The 21889-nt window shown below is 41.6% G+C and overlaps 1 protein-coding gene across 23 annotated transcripts in view; it reads left to right on the top strand.

Annotated features, from left to right (window-relative positions):
- Positions 1 to 3105: 3105 nt before the first annotated feature.
- EPB41L2 (erythrocyte membrane protein band 4.1 like 2) overlaps positions 3106 to 21889 on the top strand; it is a 223396-nt gene continuing 204612 nt past the window's right edge. For 11 of the 23 annotated variants that reach the window (XM_054556762.2, XM_054556759.2, XM_054556758.2 and 8 more), the window contains exon 1: positions 3123 to 3290. The gene's annotated coding sequence lies outside the window, so the exon portion shown is untranslated. 23 annotated transcript variants of the gene reach the window in all.

Raw genomic sequence — 21889 nt, 5'->3', positions numbered from 1 at the left:
ACATTCCACTCCTCCTACCAAGAAGCAAAGTCTATGACCCCTCTCCTTCAACTGGGGCTGGCCCTCTGATTTGCTTTGACCAACAGAATGGAGCATAAGTGATGCTGTGTGACTTCTGGGCCAAGCCCTTGCAGGCCTTGCAGCGTTTGTTTTTGTTCTCTTGGAAGCTGGGTGTCATGTAAAGAAGTCTGGGTTATCCTACTAGATAGGCCACACAGAGGATGGAGGAAGGGAGCGCGTGCAGAAAACAAAGGGAGACAGAGAGGGAGAGACAGAGAAAGAGAGAGAGAGGGGGAGAGAGAAAGAGAGAGAAAGAGTCTGGAGGATGAGAGTCCATGTGGAGGAGAAATTAGGTGTCCCAGTTGACAGGCAGCACCAACTGCCAGACATGTGAGTGAAGCCATCTTAGATCCTTTATCCACAGTTGAGCCTCCCAGCTGAGCATTGCTTGAATTCCTGCCCCAAAGAACCACAAGCAATAAAACGGTTGTTTTAAGTCACTAAAGCAGGGTCTTGTAGCCCAATTGAAACTGAGCCGAAGTTGGCCAGGTGACAGAGTGACTCTTGCAGTCATTTGTGTGATATGTTTGTTGCTGTGGCAGTGGAACTGGGATTGCATGAATTCACGATGAAGCTTGAGAATGCCTTAGAAATAGTAGAAGAGGGCATTTTCAGGTCTTGCTGCCTGTGGACCACGTAAAGGAAGGGCAGGTCCTCAACCCAGAGCCACTCCAACCTGGTTTGGGCTTGGCACACAGAAGGCACAAAGATAAAATGATGACTCATGGATATAGTGAGATCAAGCTCTTCCAGGGGCCATGCCTATGGGGGTGAGTTGGTAAGTAAAGGCACTAAGGAAGTCCTGGGTACATTTCTAGTCCATACTTCCAGACTAACTTTGCTTGCACATAGTGCCCAGGATTGAGGCTATTATGGTAAATTTGGATGTGGTAGCTCTCAGGACTAGTACCTATATTCTTCTCTTGTTCTCTGTGTCAGTCCTTTGCCTGTTACTACAGTGTGTCTAGCAGGAAGACCCAATCTTGTTCTACCTAGTGTTTTCCTGGGGATTAACATTCTGCCCTTGAACTACAGCCTGGTAGTCCTGACGGTACTTTCACCTGCCTGAGTCTTTGGATATCACCTATTTCAGGACTTTGTCCTTCTTTCTGTTCAAACCCCTCTTCTCTTCTTGTTAGACTTCCCTGGTTGTCTGGACTACCACCTGTTGTTTGCTAAAATCTCTATGGTGCCGCCTTCCATCAGTTTTCCTCACTTCCTTATAGCTTCTGGGACTTGATTTTTCTGCCCTCAGTTCCTGCTAGGTCCTCACTGAATCTGTTCCATTCCATTAAAATGCTAGGGCTATGTAAGGCTGTGTCTAAAAACAGAGTTCAATTCTTCTTCCACACAATAGCCTTTAGACATTTGACAACCTTTTTATCACCTTTAATCATCTCTTTAGGCTAAATCTTGCTGGTTCTCACATTTTCAAGGTCACCTATTTATGGTTATAATTTAGCTTATCAATATTTTCTTTTGGAGGGAAAAATTTCTTCTTAAGAGGTGGCATATAGGAGTGATTCATGTACTTCAACAGAGAGTATAGTAAGCATATCCTTTCTTATGAGAAGGGCATTATATTTTATTGACTATGCCTATATTTATGTTATTTTGCTCTAGCATTTTAAAGGGGGCTCCATCAGGGGTAGATCAATGTTTTATGGGCCCAAAAGCTTATATGACTTTAGGGACTCTTTAAAAAACACAAAATGAAATACAAAATTATAAAGTTAGTTTCAAGGTTTGTGAAAATGAGAGATCCCGAAGTTTGTTTCATTAGTTTCGTTGTAAATCTGCTGCATATTTGTTATTATGAGAAAATAATAGTATTTTCTCATTACATTCCCAGGTCTCCTTTACCAGAATTGCTGTCTAATCAGATTTCTGCTCTGTTTTAGCACACCTTATAAAATTTAACTTGTATACTTAGCATATGGGATTGTGATTAAGTAAATTAATGCATGTAAGGGAGTTAGAACAATGCCTAGCACATAAAGCACACAATCAACCTTAACTATTATTATTTGTATTATTTACTAGAAAGACCTTGGCAAATAATTTATCTTCCCAAATCTTTTTGATGTAATGGAGCTCAAATGTCCCTGCCTTTTTCATAGGGTGATTGTGAGGATCAAATGATGATAAAATATGTGAATGTATTTTGTTAACTGGAAGGTATTGTTACTGAGGTTTCATTTGACATTGTTAATTTTGGAAAAGGTTCTGTTTAGGAAAGAAAGGGAGACTTACTTGACTTTGGCTGTGGTGGAATCACTAAAGACCTCAATAAAAGTGAGAGGAGTAAAAAGGATAAGAGGTGCGTGTGAGGCAGATGCTGGAGGCAGTGAGCTGGACACGTTGTTTGACACCAGCTTGACGTGCAAACCTTCAAAAAGGTGAAATATATTGAATCTGAAACATATTGACCTCATTGTACAAAAGAAAAGAACCAGAAGGGTAGCGTGTGTGTGTGCTTGTGGCTTTCCACAATTTAGCCCCAAACTAGGTTTTTTCCAGACTCTTCTTCACCCGTGGTCATGCTCTGCAATCCAGATTCCCAGGCCTCTGCCCAGAGAAATCCTACTTACTCTGGGGAGGCCTTTCCTCCACGGGGTTTCCCCAACCCCTCCTGTCCCTCCCACAGGAAGAATAAATGGTTCCTTTTCAATGCCCTTTCTGTGAAAGCACTTTTTCCACTCTAGACTGAGGGAGACCCAGTTTTCCTTATTCTGCATCTCCAGGCTCTGCTCCAGTGTCTACCTCTAGGAAGGCGCTCAATGAAGGTTTAGTCAGCAAATGCACTTTGAATAAATAACTTTTAAAAGTTGAGAGGACATTTAAGGCCGGGAATCGCAGTTGAGAACGCCTGGATTAGCTATCATCCCGGCTGCCCTGAGGGCGAAAGACGTCCTCCAGCCCCGGGTCTCCGCGGCCGCGCTCGGCGAATCCCGCGGGAAAGGTCCCCCGCCCGCGCAGGGGCGGGGCCTGGGCGTCGGGGGCGGGACCGCCCGCGGGGGTTTCCGCGCCGGGGGCTCGTCCGGCGGGGGCGCGGGAGGGGCTTCCGCCGCGAGGGGGCGGGGCCGGCGCTCAGAGTCCTCTCACGGCCCCAGTCAGGGAATTTCAATTTGAAACCTAGCGGAGGGAGGAGGCAGGCGCGGCTGCCGGCGGCTGGGACTGAAGAGGGACGGGTCCCCGCGGCGAGCGAGCTCCTGAGGTGCGGCGTCGGGGTAAGGAGGCGTGCGGGGCTGCACGGGCCGGGCGACTGGTCAGTGTGGGGTTGCAGGGGCGGCTCAGATTTTTCCTCTGGCTGCAGCTGGGAAGCTGATCCCGGGCAGGAAGCGGTGGCGGGACGGTCCCACCGGGATGGGGGGCGGGGAGAGGGGGCCCGGCTTTGGGATTTTCTGCGGCTCCCTCTCTCCTTTCCTTCCCCGTCTCTGCCCGACCCGATTCCTGCCCGGGGGTCCGGGTCCTGTTGCTCCGGGCCGGATCCCGGCTTCGCTGCTCCCCGCGGTCCCCCTCTTCCCTCTTCCGGGGGACCGGGGCCGCGTCCCGGCGGAGCCAGGAGAGGCGGGGGCACGGGGAGGACGCCGTCCCCCCCCCGGGGTGCCGTGGGCTCAGGTCACGCGTCCGGGCCCCGTGGAGCAACAGCGGGAGAAATCCGGCTCCATCCCCCCTGCGGGGAGGGGCTCGGCCGCGGCGTCGCCCTTCAGCAGGAAGGTTTTAGGAGGGGAAGCGCGGGCCGGCCGCGCGCGTGGGGACTGCGGGAAGCCGGGCGAGGGCGGCGCGCCAGCCCCACGCGCGGTGCGGGTCGGGCCCGGTGTCGGCTCGCGCCCGCGCCCCGGGTTGCCGCCTGCGCCGTCTGGGAGCTGCGGAGAGGGACGCGTGTTTCGTGCTGGGATCCTTACAATTCCCACACCCAGGCCATCTCACCACAGATGGCTTGTTTTTTCTCCTCCTGCACTGGGGGCCGAGGGTTGGGAGCATTTTTAGGTGAGCAGCGGGAAAGGGTGAGGAGAACCTAAAGGAGCGCGACAGGGTTGAAGTCGGCGTCTGGGGACCCCATCCCCAGGCGCAGACGCTGCCCCCAGCAGCCTGAGGTCTGTGGTGGGACATCAGTTATGCTTCTCTAGATCGCTCACCTCCCCTGAGGTCAAGTTTTTTTTTTTTTATAAATAAAATGAGGTTTGGTGAGAAGAACTCCTGCCTAGAGTCTATTATTTTGGGGAGGGGTCTGCGTATGGAGCCCTCCCTACGGACCCGGGTAGTCTTTCATTGAATTGCCCCATCAACACCACAGCTGCCCCTAATTTTAAGATCCCTGGGTGGGTGGGAGAGAAGGTGGAATCTAGAGGAGCTGTGGCTATATTTTCACTTTTCTGAATCACATCTTTCCCCAGTTTCTTGAACTTCTTGCCTCTGAAATGGCATGTGTGTGCCAGGCGTCTTGTTGCTCTTGTTACTGTTATTTAAGCTGTTTTAAAAAAACGACTTTCGCGGTTTTCCCCTCATTTTTTCAGTCTTTATTTCCTCCCCCACCTTACGTTTTTATTGTTTTTTCAACGGAATACGTTATTTCTCTGGTCTCTTTATAACGCTGTTGAGAATTAGCATTTCAGTTGGTGTTCTGTCACATTTCACCTTGGACTTTGCACTTGAGGGAAACTGAGTCAGTTTCTGTGCTGCAGGGGCTAGGATTTAGAATTCTCAAGCTTTGAACAGGTTTCAGTGGGGAACGAATAGTGCTTAATCCTATTCAGTTTCCCTTTGCAGACTCATTGCTGTGAGAAATCACTGGGTGGCTGTTGCAGCCACTGATGGGGGCTGCATTGCAATGCAATCTTGAATTGTGATAAGGGCCGATTGGCTGCATCCATCAGGCTGTGAGTTTGACACAACTTTTAAAGAGCTATGCTGTGTCACCTGTCAGAGCTCGAGTGGTCATTCTTTTAATTCAATTTAAGAACCACCATCAAACTTCAGATATCTATTCTTTGGAGGTTATTGGAGAACTGTGCAAGTGGTAATGGCTTGGAACAATGGTGTGGATTTAGCGCTAATGTAATCCTATCCTGTCTTCCTCACTTCTTGGGCAGAATTCCCACTGAAGTCAGTAGTGGTCTTGTGTGCAGACAGACTGCTGAGAACAAGAGGCTGCTCATTTAGGGTAACGGGAAGGGACGGTTTCTTTCCTTTTAAAACATCCCTCTGTAAGAAAGACTTAGTCATAACAGTTCTTTAATCTTTCACCACTAGTCCAAGTAGCTGAGAGCACTTTTTGCAAAAACCTTCGAAAGAAAATTTGTGGATGAATTGAGCCACGTCCCTCGAACTCTTGATATCTACGTTGCATGGTGATCGTTAAAAAAGATTAAAAGTGATTTAAAAAAATCAGTTAACAAAGCTGTAATTTCAGTAAAATTTTTCCTAACTTTTGTAAAAAACGTAAACTGCCAGGGAGCATTTTGTAGCAACTGAGTATGTATATTTCAAATCTGAAATTTAAGTCCAAGTAGAAAGAAGCAAATTTAATTTCGGGGATGAATCTGAAGAGAGGCCACCAAAAAAATAACTATCTAAATATAAAAAGGAAGTTCAGATATCTCTTGCTGTTTTTCAGGAGATAGCTTTAGGGCAGTTTGCTCACTTTCATACCTGTTCTTAGCGATTTACTGACTGCCTGGGTCCATCATTAGATAATGTGAGCACTTGGAGGTTTCCAAATGAGCTTTGTGCTGATCTGAGTTGCTGAGCTAGTTAGATCCTTGGCTTCTTAACGTAACATTCTTGTGGCTTACCCTTTCCAAATTACTAGTTCTAAGGAATTGAGTTTAGAAAACCTAACCAGTGACCAGAATGTAAAAATAGGTATTTAAAAATCAGAACCATGTCCACGTGTACTACCCAACCACTTGCTTTCAACTAAAAATACTTGCAAAGATGACAAAGCAGTCCACAACCAAAATATTTATTGGTACAATTTCTCTGTAATTAGTAATATCGTACAGTTATGTTTAACATCAGGTTCTGCCCTGAATCACCCCTCTCATATTACTGTGGCTGGTGAACTACAAAGGTTGTATCTTTGCCATTTCATTTAGGAATATAGGGTTTATATTTTATATAGCAGAATACTAAATATTTTTGAAGGTTTTGTTTTATTTCTGTTTCTACTCTGTCTCTACTAAAAATACAAAAATTAGCCGGGCATGGTGGCGCACGCCTGTAATCCCAGCTGAAGACATGGGCCTTTTTCTTTTTTGAACTGAAGTAGCCTGTTTAAAAGCTGTGTGTGGGCTTTTTATTGAAAAGTGTGAATTGCTATTAGTTTTATAAGGCAAATAAACAGTTTGTAGGGATCAATACCACTGAGTCACATTTTGCATTTCTAAAATCTGTGTTTTTTACTTGGAGAAAACAATAGAAATGTGCCTACCTCCTCCATCCCACCTTTATTTAGAAACATTTCCAGTGGGCTTGTTTTTTTTCAGATTCAGAATTACTGTACCTAACCACTGGGTACCCTTACAGATTTCAAAGCCTGAAGTAAATGTTTATGCTGGCTTTCGTAGTCAGCAAATAGTAGCCAAACCCTAATTCACTGCTCTTTTATAGAATCTTGGAATCTCAGGGCTGAACCGTTAGGAGTCAGCAGATCCACTCTTAGCCCTAGTCTCTTCCTCTCAACATGCAAACAGTTCTAATGTCTTTGGAATGTCTGAGCAAATAGAAGATTTGTATGCGATTCTGTCACCGATTCTAGACAGAACATCTTTTGGGATGCCATGTTTTGGCATAAACCAGCAACTTGATATTATATTTGTATCATTTCTCTGCGTGGGCAGTGCCCTAGACTAAAATCTAAAATGGAGTCAATGCCTGGTATCATTAACTATAGGGAAATGGCCTCCAAGTTAGCTATTAGAGTTATTTAGAAATTATAGCCGGGTGCGATGGCTCACGCCTGTAATCCCAGCACTTTGGGAGGCCGAGGCGGGTGGATCATGAGGTCAGGAGATCGAGACCATCCTAGCTAACACGGTGAAACCCCATCTCTACTAAAAATACAAAAAATTAGCCGGGCGTGGTGGCAGGCCTCTGTAGTCCCAGCTACTCGGGAGGCTGAGGCAGGAGAATGGCGTGAACCCGGGAGGCAGAGCTTGCAGTGAGCGGAGATCGCGCCACTGCATGCCAGCCTGGGCAATGGAGCGAGACTCCGTCTCAAAAAAAAAAAAAAAAAAAGAAGTTACAGGTAAGCCAAGAAGGAAAGAAATAAATAATCTCAGTTATCATCTAGAAATGATTTATAGTTTTTTTTTGTTGTTGTTGTTGTTTTTGTTTTGTTTTTGAGACACAGTTTCACTCTGTCACTCAGGCTGGAGTGCAGTGACGTGATCTCGGCTCACTGCAACCTCCATCTTCCCAGTTCAAGTAATTCTCGTGTTTCAGCCTTCCAAGTAGCTGGGATTACAGGCATGCGCCACCATGCCCGGCTAATTTTTGTATTTTTAGTAGAGACAGAGTTTCACCATGTTGACCAGGCTGGTCTTGAACTCCTGACCTCAAGTGATCCACCCGACTTGGCCTCCCAAAGTGTTGGGATTACAGGTGTGAGCCACCACACCCAGCCGGTTTATAGTTATAGCTAATAGATTTTGGTAGCTTTTTCTATAAAGTATGTGTATGTGTGTGTATTTCATATGAGAGAGGGACTATTATATGTATTCGTGATGTGAAGCACCTACTCATTGTATTTAATAAATATTTGATGAATTAATTCATTGAACCTTTAATATATTAGAGGTGAAGAATCTTTAGTGAAGATTCTTTGATAGAGTTGACGTAGAAATGGGTAATGTTTCATGTAGAAATATAACGTCGGTAATGTTTATTTGCTTTTCTAACCACTGATATTGTTTCTCCTGGTTTTGTGGTTGGCTTGGGATCTGTGTTGTAAGTTTCTTAGAGGCATGTTTTTCATGTCTAGGAGAGTAGATAATCTGTATATTTCCATGGTGTTGGGATAGTATTAATTTTAATTAGAATTTCAGAGGCTTTCTGAATTTTCTTATTTTAAAGTGATATCTCTTACTTCTTGGCATTGGAATAGATTTCATATTATCTATGAGTGCATTCACACTGCTTCTGGATATTTTTTCTTCAAAGATTGCAATTGAGCTAATTTCATATTCTCAGTTATCTTTAAAATGGAAACATGTTTTCACTTCACAGATACCTCTCTGAATTTTGCATATTTTCACTCTAGCATATTAGAGCCATAAAGTCAAAAAGTACATAGATTGTCTCCCAAATAATCTGGAATAAATTGAAGGATAAGAACAATCTTTCCTGAGATCTGACCTGTATCTTAAGTAAGGTTTTGCTTTAGATAGCCAAATTGAAATTTTGCATAAATAACTAAATCCGGCATCATGGGGATCATTTTAGTTCTTTCCAGGTTAGGAACTGGAGGCATGGAAAGGCTCCCAAAGTGGTTTTGTCACTGTTCATCTATCGGACCTTATTGCCTAGGTCAGGTAGGGTAGCATGCATTTAAACCAAATCTTTCTGAAGAGACCAGTTTCCTCTTGCTTTGCTCTTAGGGCCTCACCATCAACCTTCATGAAATAATTTTCAAATACTTAAAAACTTATGTTACCCTTCAGTTGCCTTTTTCCAGGATAATTGTGGTTTTAAAAAGCTTGTCATATAGTTCTGATTACCAACTCTGAAGTCACCTTTTCCAAGCCCTTGTATTTAAGTTTCCAGACCTGCTGATGAACTTCAGGGCTGGGCCATTATAACAACAGTGCTGAATTCACTCATATTTTTCAGAGTTTCCTACATTCTACTGATATATGTACATATCCCAGTAGCTTGAAGACATAAAATTAAAATGTGATTTACACTCTGCCATAATTCTTTGTTTCTTTCTCTTTTTGTCCAGAAGCTACTTGTTTTTCACCCTAGATTCATTTACCTTGGGGGAGATTATTTGGTTCAGACTCCTGACCTGGGGTGGAGTGTGGGGTTCTTGGGCCTCATGTGTGCATAAACTGCCTGAGACTGTAAGTGAGGTATTGTGTTCCCATGTGCATGCACTTCTGTGTGTGTGTGCAGCATCTCTGTGTGTGTGTGCACAAGTGGATGAGAGACAGGTTGAGGGAGAAAGAGAACTTTAGGAGTGGTTTTTGAAAGGGTTTTGGGAAACAGAAAAGGTTGAGAACTGATGTTTCAGTTCTTGTTTTCGAGATTAGAAGATGGAAGTTTTAAGAGTATTCTTTTGTTTTTCTCTTTTTTTTTTTCCATTTTTTCACCCTATTGCACTTTTCATCATTTATTCTCCCCTACCCCCATTGTACTTCTTTCCATTCAATTGAATTCATTTAGTTGGCCCCCATTTGCCTAATTGTCAAGGTTAAACTGAATTCTGATATAATCCTGGCCACTCATATTCTTACCTGTGAACTTAATGAATGTGCATTTATTTCGTCACAAATTTCTTTGATGGAATATTGATTAGAAGGAATCAGTAACATGTCCACACTATTTGATGCTGGTTAGACTGCCACATATGCCATTGTGACCTTGGGCAAATTATTTCTCAAAGCCTCATTTCCTGTAGTAAGGGGTTAAAAATCATACCTACCTCAGAGTTACATGAGGATTAAATGAGCTAATGCTTATAAAATGCTTCACAGAGTGCCTGGCATCTGTAAAAATTGTTAGGTTGAGAAGAGACCTAGTGGGTTGGTTGCTGGTGAATATGTGGTAAGCAGATTTTTTGCAGTGGCCAGGAATAATTATCTGTGTGGAAGTACAGTCTTTGAAGTGAAACGGTAATTTCCCATGGTGATCACAAGTTAAAACCACTTTTTAACAATTTTACTCCAGTATTTATAATGTTTGAGCTTTTAGAAACTCTTGTCTTAACTTCATTCTTTTTGTTAATTTACAAAAGAGCATATATATGGCAAAACAGTTGGGATCTAGTTTCAATAACACAGGGATAATGTAGTCTTTTTTGTTATGTTGCCAGAGGTAACTGATTATAAATGTAAAATTGTGTGCATATGTTCTAACTTCTTCTCTCTATAACCACAGTAAACTTGCTGAAAAAAGCCTATTAGTGAGTAGAATTTTTATTGATAATGTTTAAACCTCTGCATATGGCATTAAAATGTAACCTTTATGAATCTTTGTGTGAAATATACCTGCACGCATATTTTCCAGCAACATCGTGTTTTAACTTAAGTTAGTTGCCAGCATTAAGAAATCAGGTTTCATATAAATGTCTTTATTTTAGGCTAGAAAAATTAGATGATGGTGTAGCACTGGGCCCACTGGGTCCACTGGGTCTATTGCGTCTTTTGCTTCTGGTGCTCTCACGCATCAGCTGCTTTGCTTAACCTATCCCTGACGCATGCATTTTATGCTTAGTTCTAGCTTTGTTCTAGGTTCCATTGTAAGTAAACCTGTAAGGCCTGAAGCATTGATAATTAATAAACATGTAAAAAAAAAAATAAGGAAGCTAATGGTTTTGCAGCACAGACTATACACCAAGTGCTGTAATTGGTACTTTACATATGTTAATAACCCTGCTTCTTTTTTGCAGCACCATCTTGGAGTAGCTGGTGTGCTCATTTTACGGATAAGAAACTGAGGCTTAAAAATTGAATAAATGGCTCAAGGGCATCCAGCTTGTGTATGGCTAAAACCCTTGTTTTTTCTGAGTTCCAGTTATTGCTTTTAATTGTTCGATGTTATTACTCAGTAGAAGTTGAAGTTTTTTGCAATTTGTTGGCATCTGCAGTATCTAACTTTTATAAAAGACAGGATTGCTTACCTGACTGGGTTCGCCCATCTAGTTTTTTGTGTAAAGGTATGATTATGAAGCAGACCTGAGTACTACTTTTAGTTGTGTGATTCTTGAATCATGCTGGAACAGGGAGTACCCTTCATCTTGTTTTTCAGACTAGAAACATTTAAAGTAATGTTTCTAGCCTGATTTTTCAATATTAGAAAAATATACCAGAGGATAAAACACATCAGAATAAAATGTGGCTCTCCCCCGACCTTTAGTTTCTATCTTTCCTGTGGTTTTGCACTTTTTGCTTTCATTTAAAGTGCAAATGGCATCCCCAGGGTGCTTTATATGATTTAGAAAGTCAGGTAGTACTGCAGGGATTATGAAGAAAAGCAGCAGACCAGTGCCCTAGCTCCCTTCTTGACAGATTTCTGCTCCCCTGAGGCAACTACTTGTTGGAGGCCGAAAGAATGAGGGTCATGATCAACTCAGTATACCACTGGAGGCTATATGAGTAAGCAGCAAACTGTTTTTCATAAATGCAGAATGTTGGCAAACTGACAAACTGCGTATGCCACCCAGAAGGAATGCTGAAGGCAGTCATACCCCAAGCACAGTGTTTCTTGTGATTAGGTACATCTGAAGCCTGTTAGTAACAATATGAACCTGTGATCAATTAAGCAGCTGACCAATCCTTACCTTCTCCTCCCTGCTCTTGTTACCCAATAAATATGAAGGGCTGTGGAAGCTCAGGGGCTGCCTTTGCTCACTAGAAGCAGGGAGCTCTTTTCTTCTTCCCCTGGCCCTTCCTTTAAAACAGTTTCTTTTGTTTTTTTGTTATTTCCACGTTTGTGCCTTCCTTCGGTCTCGTAATGACGGTCTCAAGTAGTAACAGTAGTAACTGTTGTAGTGAAGGTCTCAAGTAGTAACTGTGGCAGTCTGCCACAAGTGGCGCCCGAACAGGGACTATCAGTGACAAACAGAGACCTGAAGAGACCTGAGGAGGCCTACAGGGACAAATAGAGATAAGTAGGGATAAATAGAGATAGAGACAGATAGAGAAAGATAGGGACTTGCACCAACTTGGAGGAACTAACAGGGACCATAGAGACAGACAGGGACAGATAGGGATAGATAAAGACTAGCAAAGACTAGCAGAGACTAGCAAAGACTAGCAGAGACTAGCAAAGACTAGCAGAAACTTGCAGGGACAGACAGGGACAGATAGAGACAGGGTCCTATAGGGACTTGAACGAGGAAGGTCTGCTGGAACAGAAAAAACTAAAACTAACCAGATAAATGAGAAACCCCATTACAAGTCTGCTGGCAGCAACATAAGGAGATGAACAAACTGTGTGGGTGCCCTCAAGGTGTGTGCGACCATGGAATGGAAGACTGGAGAGATCCATGGATTCTAGCTACAGGCCTGGTTCCCCTAATACGAGCCATGAGCCAGTTGAATCTGAATGCGAAGATGGAACGAGGACCGACCGGAGTCACACTGACATCAACCCCCATGACATGGGGACAGATAAGAAAACCATGCAGGAAGCTGAGACACTGTTAGTGTCAGGGTCAGGCAAAGACCCCTGACTCCATGTTTGTGGCCATGCCGGCCATGGTTTCCTGTGCATCTGTAAGATCAGCTAGACCACCAACTGGCAATTAAGGGCTGCACAGCCTGTAGTTGCCTTTCTCAATTAATTCAAAAACAAAAAGGGAGAAACGTTGGAGGCCGAAAGAATGAGGGTTGTGATCAACTCAGTATACCACTGGAGGCTATATGAGTAAGCAACAAACTGTTTCTCATAAATGTAGAATGTTGGCAAACTGACAAACTGTGTATGCCACCCAGAAGGAACGCTGAAGGCAGTCACGCCCGAAGTGCAGTGTTTCTTGTGATTAGGTACATCTGAAGCCTGTTAGTAACAATATGAAACTGTGATCAATTAAGCAGCTGACCAATCCTTACCTTCTCCTCCCTGCTCTTGTTACCCAATAAATACGAAGGGCTGTGGAAGCTCAGGGGGAGCTGCCTTTGCTCACTAGAAGCAGGGAGCTCTTCTTCCCCTGGCCCTTCCTTTAGAACAGTTTCTTTTGTTTTTTTTTTTTGTTATCATTTCCATGTTCGTCCCTTTGTCCCGTCTCCTAATGAGGGTCTCAAGTAGTAACTGTCGTAGTGATGGTCTCAAGTAGTAACCATGACAGTCTGCCACAACTACTTTCACTAGTTTTGGTTTTATTTTCTGGTGTTTTGTCTTTAAATAACATGATTTTCTTGTTTCTTGATTTTTTTAAAGTGACAGAATATTTTTATGTTTTATTATTTGTTAAAAGTTTAGTGGCTGGGCACGGTGACTCATGCCTGTAATCCCAGCACTTTGGGATGCCGAGGCGGGCAGATCACCTGAGGTCAGGAGTTTGAGACCAGCCTGGCTAACATGGTGAAACCCTGTCTCTACTAAAAATACAAAATTAGCCAGGCATGGTGGTGCATGCCTGTAATCCCAGCTGCTCAGGAGGCGGAGACAGGAGAATCGCTTGAACCCAGGAGGTGGAAGTTTCAGTGAGCCAAGATCGCACCATAACACTCCAGCCTGGGCAACGAGAGTGAAATGCCTCAAAAAAAAAATTTTATATTTTTGTGTGTAGATAGTTGTTTAAATTGATGTTTCTGTAGGGGTGAGGTTAGCAGGGCGAGTGGGGCAGAGAAGCACTAGAAAAGCCTATTCTGCCACCTTGCTGAGGTCTGCTTACTCCTGTTTCTTGATTTTTAGATTTTAAATGTAATACCTGTTTGACTTTGTACCTCTAGTTATCTTCCTAACTCCCTCTTCCGATTTTCTCCCCCTTCCATTTTCCAACTCATATATACAAAAGCTGAGTCATGTAAAGTGCTTTGATTACATGTACATTCTTTTACAACTTTATGTTTTATCCTGAAGTTATCCTGATCCTTATCCTTTTCCTTATTTTCTTCGTTTTCTTTGTACCCATCCTTGGTTCAGCTTTAAACTATGTTAGAAACTGTGAAATTCTTGCCAGTAGGATCAAACGTGATATAATCTTTTGGTTCCATTTTCTTTTTTTGTTAAAGCTGTCCTTCCTGGCTGGGCCCTCCATCATCCTGGACTGGTTTTATTTCTAGAATTGCTGTGTAGCTGTGTGCAGGGAATTCCTTTGCCTCTTTTTCTGGGCTCTATGTTTCTTTCTTGGTTCATTGACACAAAGTCAGGAGTTTATCCATGAACTTGTAACCAGAACTGTTTTTGGATCTTGTCCATTAAAATCAACATCAGTGGCTGGGTGTGGTGGCTCATGCCTGTAATCTTAGCACTTCGGGAGGCTGAGGCAGTTGGATCGCCTGAGGTCAGGAGTTTGAGACCAGCCTGGCCAACATGGCAAAACCCCATCTGTACTAAAAATATAAAAATCAGCTGGGTGTGGTGGTGGGCGCCTGTAGTCCCAGCTACTTGGGAGGCTGAGGCAGGAGAATCACTTGAACCCAGGAGGTGGAGGTTGCAGTGAGCCGAGATCGTGCCACTGCACTCCAGCCTGGACGACACAGTAAGACTCCGTCTCAAAAAAAAAAAAAAGGAAAAAATCAACACAGCACAGGCTACATCCTAATTTCCTTAATGAAGACTTCTAGTAGTTGCCCAAAAAAGTGTAAATGGGAGGTGAGTTTCTTGAGGCTTGCATGTCTTAAAATGTCTTTCTCCACTCTCAGTTTGATTGCTCTTATAGTTTGGTTGTATATAGAATTCTGTTAGTGATTACCTTCCCTTCAAATTTTGAAGGCATCTTCTGAAGCCATTTGAAGGATGCTCTTTCTCTCACCTCAGTCCTCAAAGATACCTGGAACCTCCAATTCTTCAGGCTCTCAGGGCTTTTCCAACAATCAACTTGTTTCTCGTAGGCCCCCCACCAAAACAGTAACAGTTTTCTGCTTCCTCTGCTCTGCTAAGTCAGTTACTTTGTACATCTGCTTTCCATCTTCTAAAATTTTGTTGACATATCTGCTGGCCTGACCCCTCCCATTGTTGCTGTTGTGTGTTTTTTTGTTTTTTGTTTTTTTTGCTTTGCTTTTATGAATTTGTTCCTTGTAAGAAAACTTCTCACTGTCATTTTAGTGTGGTTCTGGGAGGAAGCAGAAATTAGCTCATGTTAAATATATTGGATTTTGGAATTTAAATTGATTAAAAACAAAATTCCACAAGATTGCCATGGTACTCACATTTGGTAAGGACTGTAGCCATAATAAAATTATACTTGTTTCCCCATGCCAGCTGCTGGGTTGAACTTCGTTTATATAGAGGGAGGTGGAAAAGTCAGGTGATTGAGTGAACATCTAGGGTGCCTGGGAGTGGATGGCTGATATGTTATTGGTCAAGAAGCTACTTCCTAGGAAAAGTTCAGTAAATGTATTATATTTTTTTCCTGTGGTCTTTCAAGGAGTTCATTATAAACTCTTAGAAATATTATATACTTGAACTAGACTTAACAATACATACTCACCAAATTTGCTTTTGTTATGTATCAGAGGTGACAGTGTTAGTTTAGATTTATTGAGTATCTTGGTTTGTCTGTCTTTAGACAGACATATTGTCGTCACACATATACTTGAATATTCTTTGGACCAGGCACGATGGCTTATGCCTGTAATCCCAGCATTTTGGGAGGCCAAGGCGGGCAGATCACTTAAGCTCAGGAATTCAAGACCAGCCTGGGCAACATGGGGAAACCCCATCTCTATTAAATAAATAAAAGAATATTGTTTGAATATGATTTGGGGATTAGAGTAAGCTTTGAGCATATGCAGGTTCTGTTAAATATTGTAAGGGCGAAAATTTCATTACTAGGTGGGACATAATTAGGGATTTACATTAATGTGAAGGTACGGATGTTAGGGATTTTTGAGTATGGGTTTTGGGGATGGTAAAACAAAAAGGAAGGTTCTGAATATCGTAGTGAGTCAGTAGTGACTGTGAGGTCTGAGGAAATGACAGGATGATCTAATGCCTGTGATGTGATCAGTGTTGGTTAAGTTAGTTGCCCAGTGGGTTTTAGAGATTTAGAAATTCAAATCTATTATGCATTAATGTAGAAGATGTTACAGGGAATAAATAAGGGAAGTATTTCCCCAGAGTATGTTGGTATGCTAAATGATTTGAGTCTTTCATTTTTTTTTGGAGACAGAGTCTCGCTGTGTTGCCCAGGCTGGAGTGCAATGGCGCATTCTCGGCTCACTGCAACCTCCGCCTCCTGGGTTCAAGCGATTCTCCTGCGTTAGCCTCCTGAGTAGCTGAGATTACAGGTGCCCGCCACCACGCCCAGCTAATTTTTGTGTTTTTAGTAGAGATGGGGTTTTGCCATGTTGGCCAGGCTGGTCTCAAACTCCTGACCTCAGGTGATCTGCCCTCCTTGACCTCCCAAAGTGCTGGGATTACAGGTGTGAGCCACCGCACCCGGCCCCCCATTTGATTTTTAAAACAATTTTGTACCACGGGTCTGACAAGTAAGAAGAGCGAAGAGTTTAAACTTAACCAAAGTCCTGGAGCAGTTACTAATGGAGCTTCAGGCACAGCCAAGATCTTTGGTGTCCAGAGTTGTTCTCTCTATACTGTGCACTTTTGCCAGTTGAAATTTTCTTGGAAAACTCAGGAAGTCTGCCAAGTTTTATAGTTAGAGGGATGTCCTGTAGCTTTTATATATTTGTGTCTTGAGCCCTGAAGGTAGACAGAGCTCGGTCTTCCAAAAATAGTTCAATAAATGTGTCAACATTTTGAAATACTACTGAAAAAACAAGGAAGTAAAAGTCCTATGGGATTATTGGAAAATGATGCCAAATGCCTCCACAAGTATTTGAAAAGCAAATGTGGCAGTGGTTATACACTAGACAATGGTTCATATTCAGCCTTCGCTTTTGGGGACCATTTTTATTATGATAATCTTTTACTGTTTCCCAGTACTCTGTTTAATTGCTTCTAGACTCTGGTAGAAAAGCTACTAAATGAACATCTTCTTTGGAAAATTTTCTTTAATCCACTTCTCTTAAAGAGAAAAAGGAAAACTTTTTTTCCTTAATAAAGTGGGTAAAAGTTGTGTGTGGGAAAGGTCAGAATGTCAAGTACTGAGTTGGGTCTGTCCAATGCAAAGAAATCAAATTTATCCATGAACTTGTAACTAGAACTGTTTCTGGATCTTGGCCATTAAAATCAACATCAGTAAAGCCTACGTCTTAATTTCCTTAATGCCAAGATTGTCTGTTTTAAATTATACACATATGGGAATGTGAATACATTCGTCTTCCTCCACCTCCCTCTGCCCGAAAACAGGAGGAAAATAAAGGTATGTTGAAGATATTCTAAACTTTTGCAGCTCTGCAATGAAGAGCCGTAGATGTGGGCTGCATATGTGGTGCAGATGTGGCTCCTACCAATTGAGGCCATTTTACCTTCATCCTCAGTGCTGCAAGCTTAAATCGAAAGAGGGTAGATTCTAGAATAGTCTATAGATCTATGATTTATGTTTTACTTGCTCTGTGTAGAACACGTAATAGCAGTGAAGGATAATGTGGCATTTTTTTAAGGACTTTTTTTTTCCGGTTAGGTTTTTTAAAGCCATGTTTGGTTAGGTTTTTTTAAAGCCATGTAGTATCTGATTATCGAAGTGTTTTTGGAAGAAAGAATGTACCATTATCAGTTACAGAAAAGTGTTCTTCTTTTTTAAACTTTTTATTATGGAAAATTTTCAATATATTCAGAAGTAGAGAATAGTAGTATAATGAACCTCGCGTATCCTCGCCTGGCTTCAACAGTTACCAGTCACATGACCAGTCTTGTTTCATCTGTATTTCCCTTTGACTCCCTGACCCACTCTCATCTATATTTTGAAGCAAATTCCAGACATCATATAATTTTATTTGTGAATAAGTGAGATTCCCCCTGCTCCCCTTTTCTTGGCATGTACTTCCTGGTCTCCCAAATAAAGCTCATATTTATTACTGATTTTGTGGAATAACAGAAAACAGATCATTTGTGACATACTGTTGTGATGTTTTTGGAATAAATATCTGAATATTGTTTTAGTCAGTAAAAGCAGTTTCATCTAAATGTAGCATTGTGGACATAGAGAATGCTTTAACCAGGCTAAAAACAAGGAACATAAAACAAAAAAATACAACAAAAACCCCAACAATTTCTAAACCAAATCTGAACTGATCTTCAAATTCTAGTATGTTCTCAAGGTAATGTTAAAGTTGATGTTGTATAATTTTTTTTCCTATGAATCCTGCTTATGTTTATATTAGATTTTATTGTTTTTAGATTTTTCTTTTTTCTTTTTCTTTTTTTTTTTTTTTTTTTTGAGATCGAGTCTTGCTCTGTCGCCCAGGCCTGAGGTACAGTGGCGCGATCTTGGCTCACTGCAGCCTCTGCCTCCCAGATTCAAGCAGTTCTGCCTCAGCCTCCTGAGTAGCTGGGATTACAGGCGCCCGCCACTATGCCTGGCTTATTTTTGTATTTTTAGTAGAGACAGGGTTTCACCATCTTGGCCAGGCTGGTTTTGAACTCCTGACCTCGTGATCCACCTGCCTCGGCCTCCCAAGTGCTGGGATTACAGGCATGAGCCACCGCGCCCAGCCGATTTTTCTTTTTTCTTTTCTTCTTCCCACCCTGACTTCTTTCTTCCCTTCTTTTGCCTAACATAGTTTAGTGGCAATATGTTGGAACTAGACCAAGCAAAATATTCTTTTTTAGCTGACTGAATTTTAATGGGACTATACAGTTATAAAATCAAAGCAACCTGTTTGTATATGGTTCTGTCTGGCAGTATCGAGGGGAAGGTACATGCCTTAAACATTGATGATACACTAATTTAGAAATCGTATGTAAATTGTTGTCACTTAATGGTCAAAGTGCTTTTCCTAAATAACAGGCAGGATTTTTATGTTGGAGATAGTTTATTTTATATATTAATTTGTACTTTCAATTAAGATATAATTATTTAATATAATTTCCTTGCAAAGACATTGAGTTATAAAATATTGATAACAACAAGCACCATGTTTTGAATACTCAATATACATCAGACACTGTTCTATAGGCACTTTTATTTTTAAATATTTTTTTTAGAGATGGGGTCTTGCTGTATTGTCTGGGCCGGAGTGCACTGGGTACTCACGGATGTGATCATTGCATACTACAGCCTTGAACTCCTGGGCTCAAGTGATCCTTCTGTCTCAGCTTCCTGAGTACCTGGGACTAGAGGTGTGTGCCACCATGCTGGTTATCTATGAGCACTTTTACATATATTTATTTATTTAATTCTTGTAGTAACTATTTGTGGTAGGTACTATTATCCTAAGTATCCTATAAGAAAACTGAGGCACTGCAGTTTGAAGTAACTTGCTCAGGGTCACTCAGCCAATTAATGGTGGAGCAGAGATTTGAACCCAGGCTGTCTGGTTCCAGAGCCTATAGCCATAACTACTGTCTTATATTATCCCTAAGAATATGTAAACGACGTCAAACCCCGATCCTATTTGCATTCCCCTCCCCATGGGTTAACTATCTTGAATCAGAGCTAATACTACACTATTGCATTAGGGTATAATTTAATCGTTAGGGGATAGTTTTCATTCAGAAACTAGAAAGCACTGATGAGATTCTACTCATGTTCCTTTACCAGCTTTAGTTATAAAGGGGAAGTGGGAAAATGGAAGCATGTAGAGGATAAGGTGATAACCTCTACCTTACCATCTTCCTTCTTCCCCCTTAAAAAAGAAATGGAATGTTGAGTCTATCTGGAATGTTGACAGGTTACAATGGAGCTGTTGAAGCCTGTTGTTCACAGTACCATTGAAAGGTGAAAATTTGTCTTCACTTGAGTACCTTGAAATGGCAGGTGTGTTATTGGAATATTGGGCCATTGTTGGTCAGTACTGCTGAGTATAGACTTTTGTAGGCATTTATCCTGAATCTGTAGTGGCCGGAATTTCAACAAACCAGGTATTTGATACTGTTTTTTCCCTTTTGTTTCTGAAAGGAGCAGAGGATGGAAAGACAATTGTTCTAGCCTCAAGTCCCAGTACACTCATTAGTTAAGTGTGACGGTGGTCAAGTGATGTTGCTTTTCGTGTCTGTTTTCTCTTAGGTGGTTCAGGTACCGTGAAATAAATCCTGATTTATATGTCTGTTGCTCATTCATCTCTGTCTGTGGAGAAAGTGATTTAAAGTGTCCTTTCTTTAAGAAGGAAAGAGCCAGGGCATAGTGGCTCATATCTGTAATCCTAGCACTTTGGGAGGCCGAGGCAGGAGGATTGCTTCAGTCAGGAGTTTGAGACTGGCCTGGGCAACATAGTGAAACCATGTCTCTACCAAAAAAAAAAAAAAAAAAAAAAAAAAATTAGCTTTGGAGACTGAGGCAGGAGGATTCCTTGAACTCCAGAGATGGAGGCTACAGTGAACTATGATCTTGCCACTGCACCCTAGCCTTGGTGACAGAGTCATACACTGTCTCAAAAAAATAAAAGAGGGAAAGAAAAATATAGGCGTAGATCTTGGCAAAACATTTGATAAAGTTTTCATGGTATCTTTATATCTTTATAAACAACTTCAGAAAAAAATCTCTTGTGGTTTTTGTTACTGAAATTTTAACCTTGGTCATCTCCTATCCAAGATATTTTTGCCAGTGATTTTTAATGATAACTAACAAACAAGGATTGCTTATCAGATATACAGATTTCACAGAAGTTTATAGGGAAACCGAGTAAGCTGTTCCTAGATTGTCTTATTAGCTACAAAATAGGCTGAAATAAATAACATGAAATTTGTTGGGATGTCTTTGAAAGTCTTTGAGTCTCTCCTGACATGTTTTGGCTCTTTGTTCTCCTTTTCCTTCTGTTCTTTGCAGACTTCTTTTCCTCTGACTGTCCTTTCAATTTTCCTGTTTCCCAGGGTTCTGTCCTTAGCCTTTGATTCGTAGCCCTAATTTTTATCACCCAAGACTTTACCTATTTTAATCTGTTAACTCATCTGTCTCTCCAGGCTAAGTCTTTCTCTTGAGTTCTGGATTTCAGTGACTTAGAAGAATCTCTGCCAGCATCTCATCATTTTTAAATGAATGTATGAAATATTTTGTGTAAAATGTGGGCTGTAATGGATTATTTTGCATTGACTTAGAATATTTAGATACCTCATTTTAAGGGGTACATAGTATGCACTAACAGATGTTTGTTCAATAAAGATGAGTGGAAACCATGTCCATGAAGGGTTACTGGGATGTTGAGATGAGGAGAAACTATAGCACCTGAAGAACTAGCCGTTGAAATAACTGAAGGGATAAGACTTACTGGGGGGCAACTTGTTGAGAGCTGATGTTTGAGCACTGCCTTTCTAATTTTGTTTTTGACAAAATCTGCTGGAAGAAATATATTTTACATCTTGACCCTTTATTCAGTATGGATGTGTGTATGTGTATATACATGTATGAATAACAGAAACAAATTTCACAAATTAGTTCTTAACCTTACTGTGTGTATTGTGCTTTGAGATTTTCTTTTCTACTTAATAATAATAAAATTCCAGTCAATAGTCCACTAACTTAATTTCACAACTCACCAGTGGACTGTCACTGCAATTTGAAAAATTCTTTTTCCGTGGATAAAACTAAGAAATTTGGAGAAGGGAAGTTTTCTACCTGGTAGCAGAAGAACTTTTAAAAAGTTGGAGAAGGCTGACGATGGAATGGGGCTGTCTTGGAGTGGAGTGCTTTCCCAAGGCTTGAAGGACCCAGGCAACAGGCTGTTGGAAGGTGGGAGGAAGATTCAGTGGGTGGGAGATGGAGCTTTGTGACCACCAAGGTGTCTTCCAAGCTTAAGATTTTATGATTCCCATCTTGTGACTTGCTGAAATTTTAAGATGATTAAAGTTATTTGAAGACGAAAAAGATTCTGAATTTTATTTACCATGATTCTACTTTTTTGTCAAAAATGTCTCAATTGTTTTAGAAATTAATTTT

This window comes from Pongo abelii, chromosome 5 (assembly GCF_028885655.2).
Source record: "Pongo abelii isolate AG06213 chromosome 5, NHGRI_mPonAbe1-v2.0_pri, whole genome shotgun sequence".
In the NCBI taxonomy this organism is placed as follows: domain Eukaryota; kingdom Metazoa; phylum Chordata; class Mammalia; order Primates; family Hominidae; genus Pongo; species Pongo abelii.
This window is presented reverse-complemented; position numbering and strand designations above follow the sequence as displayed.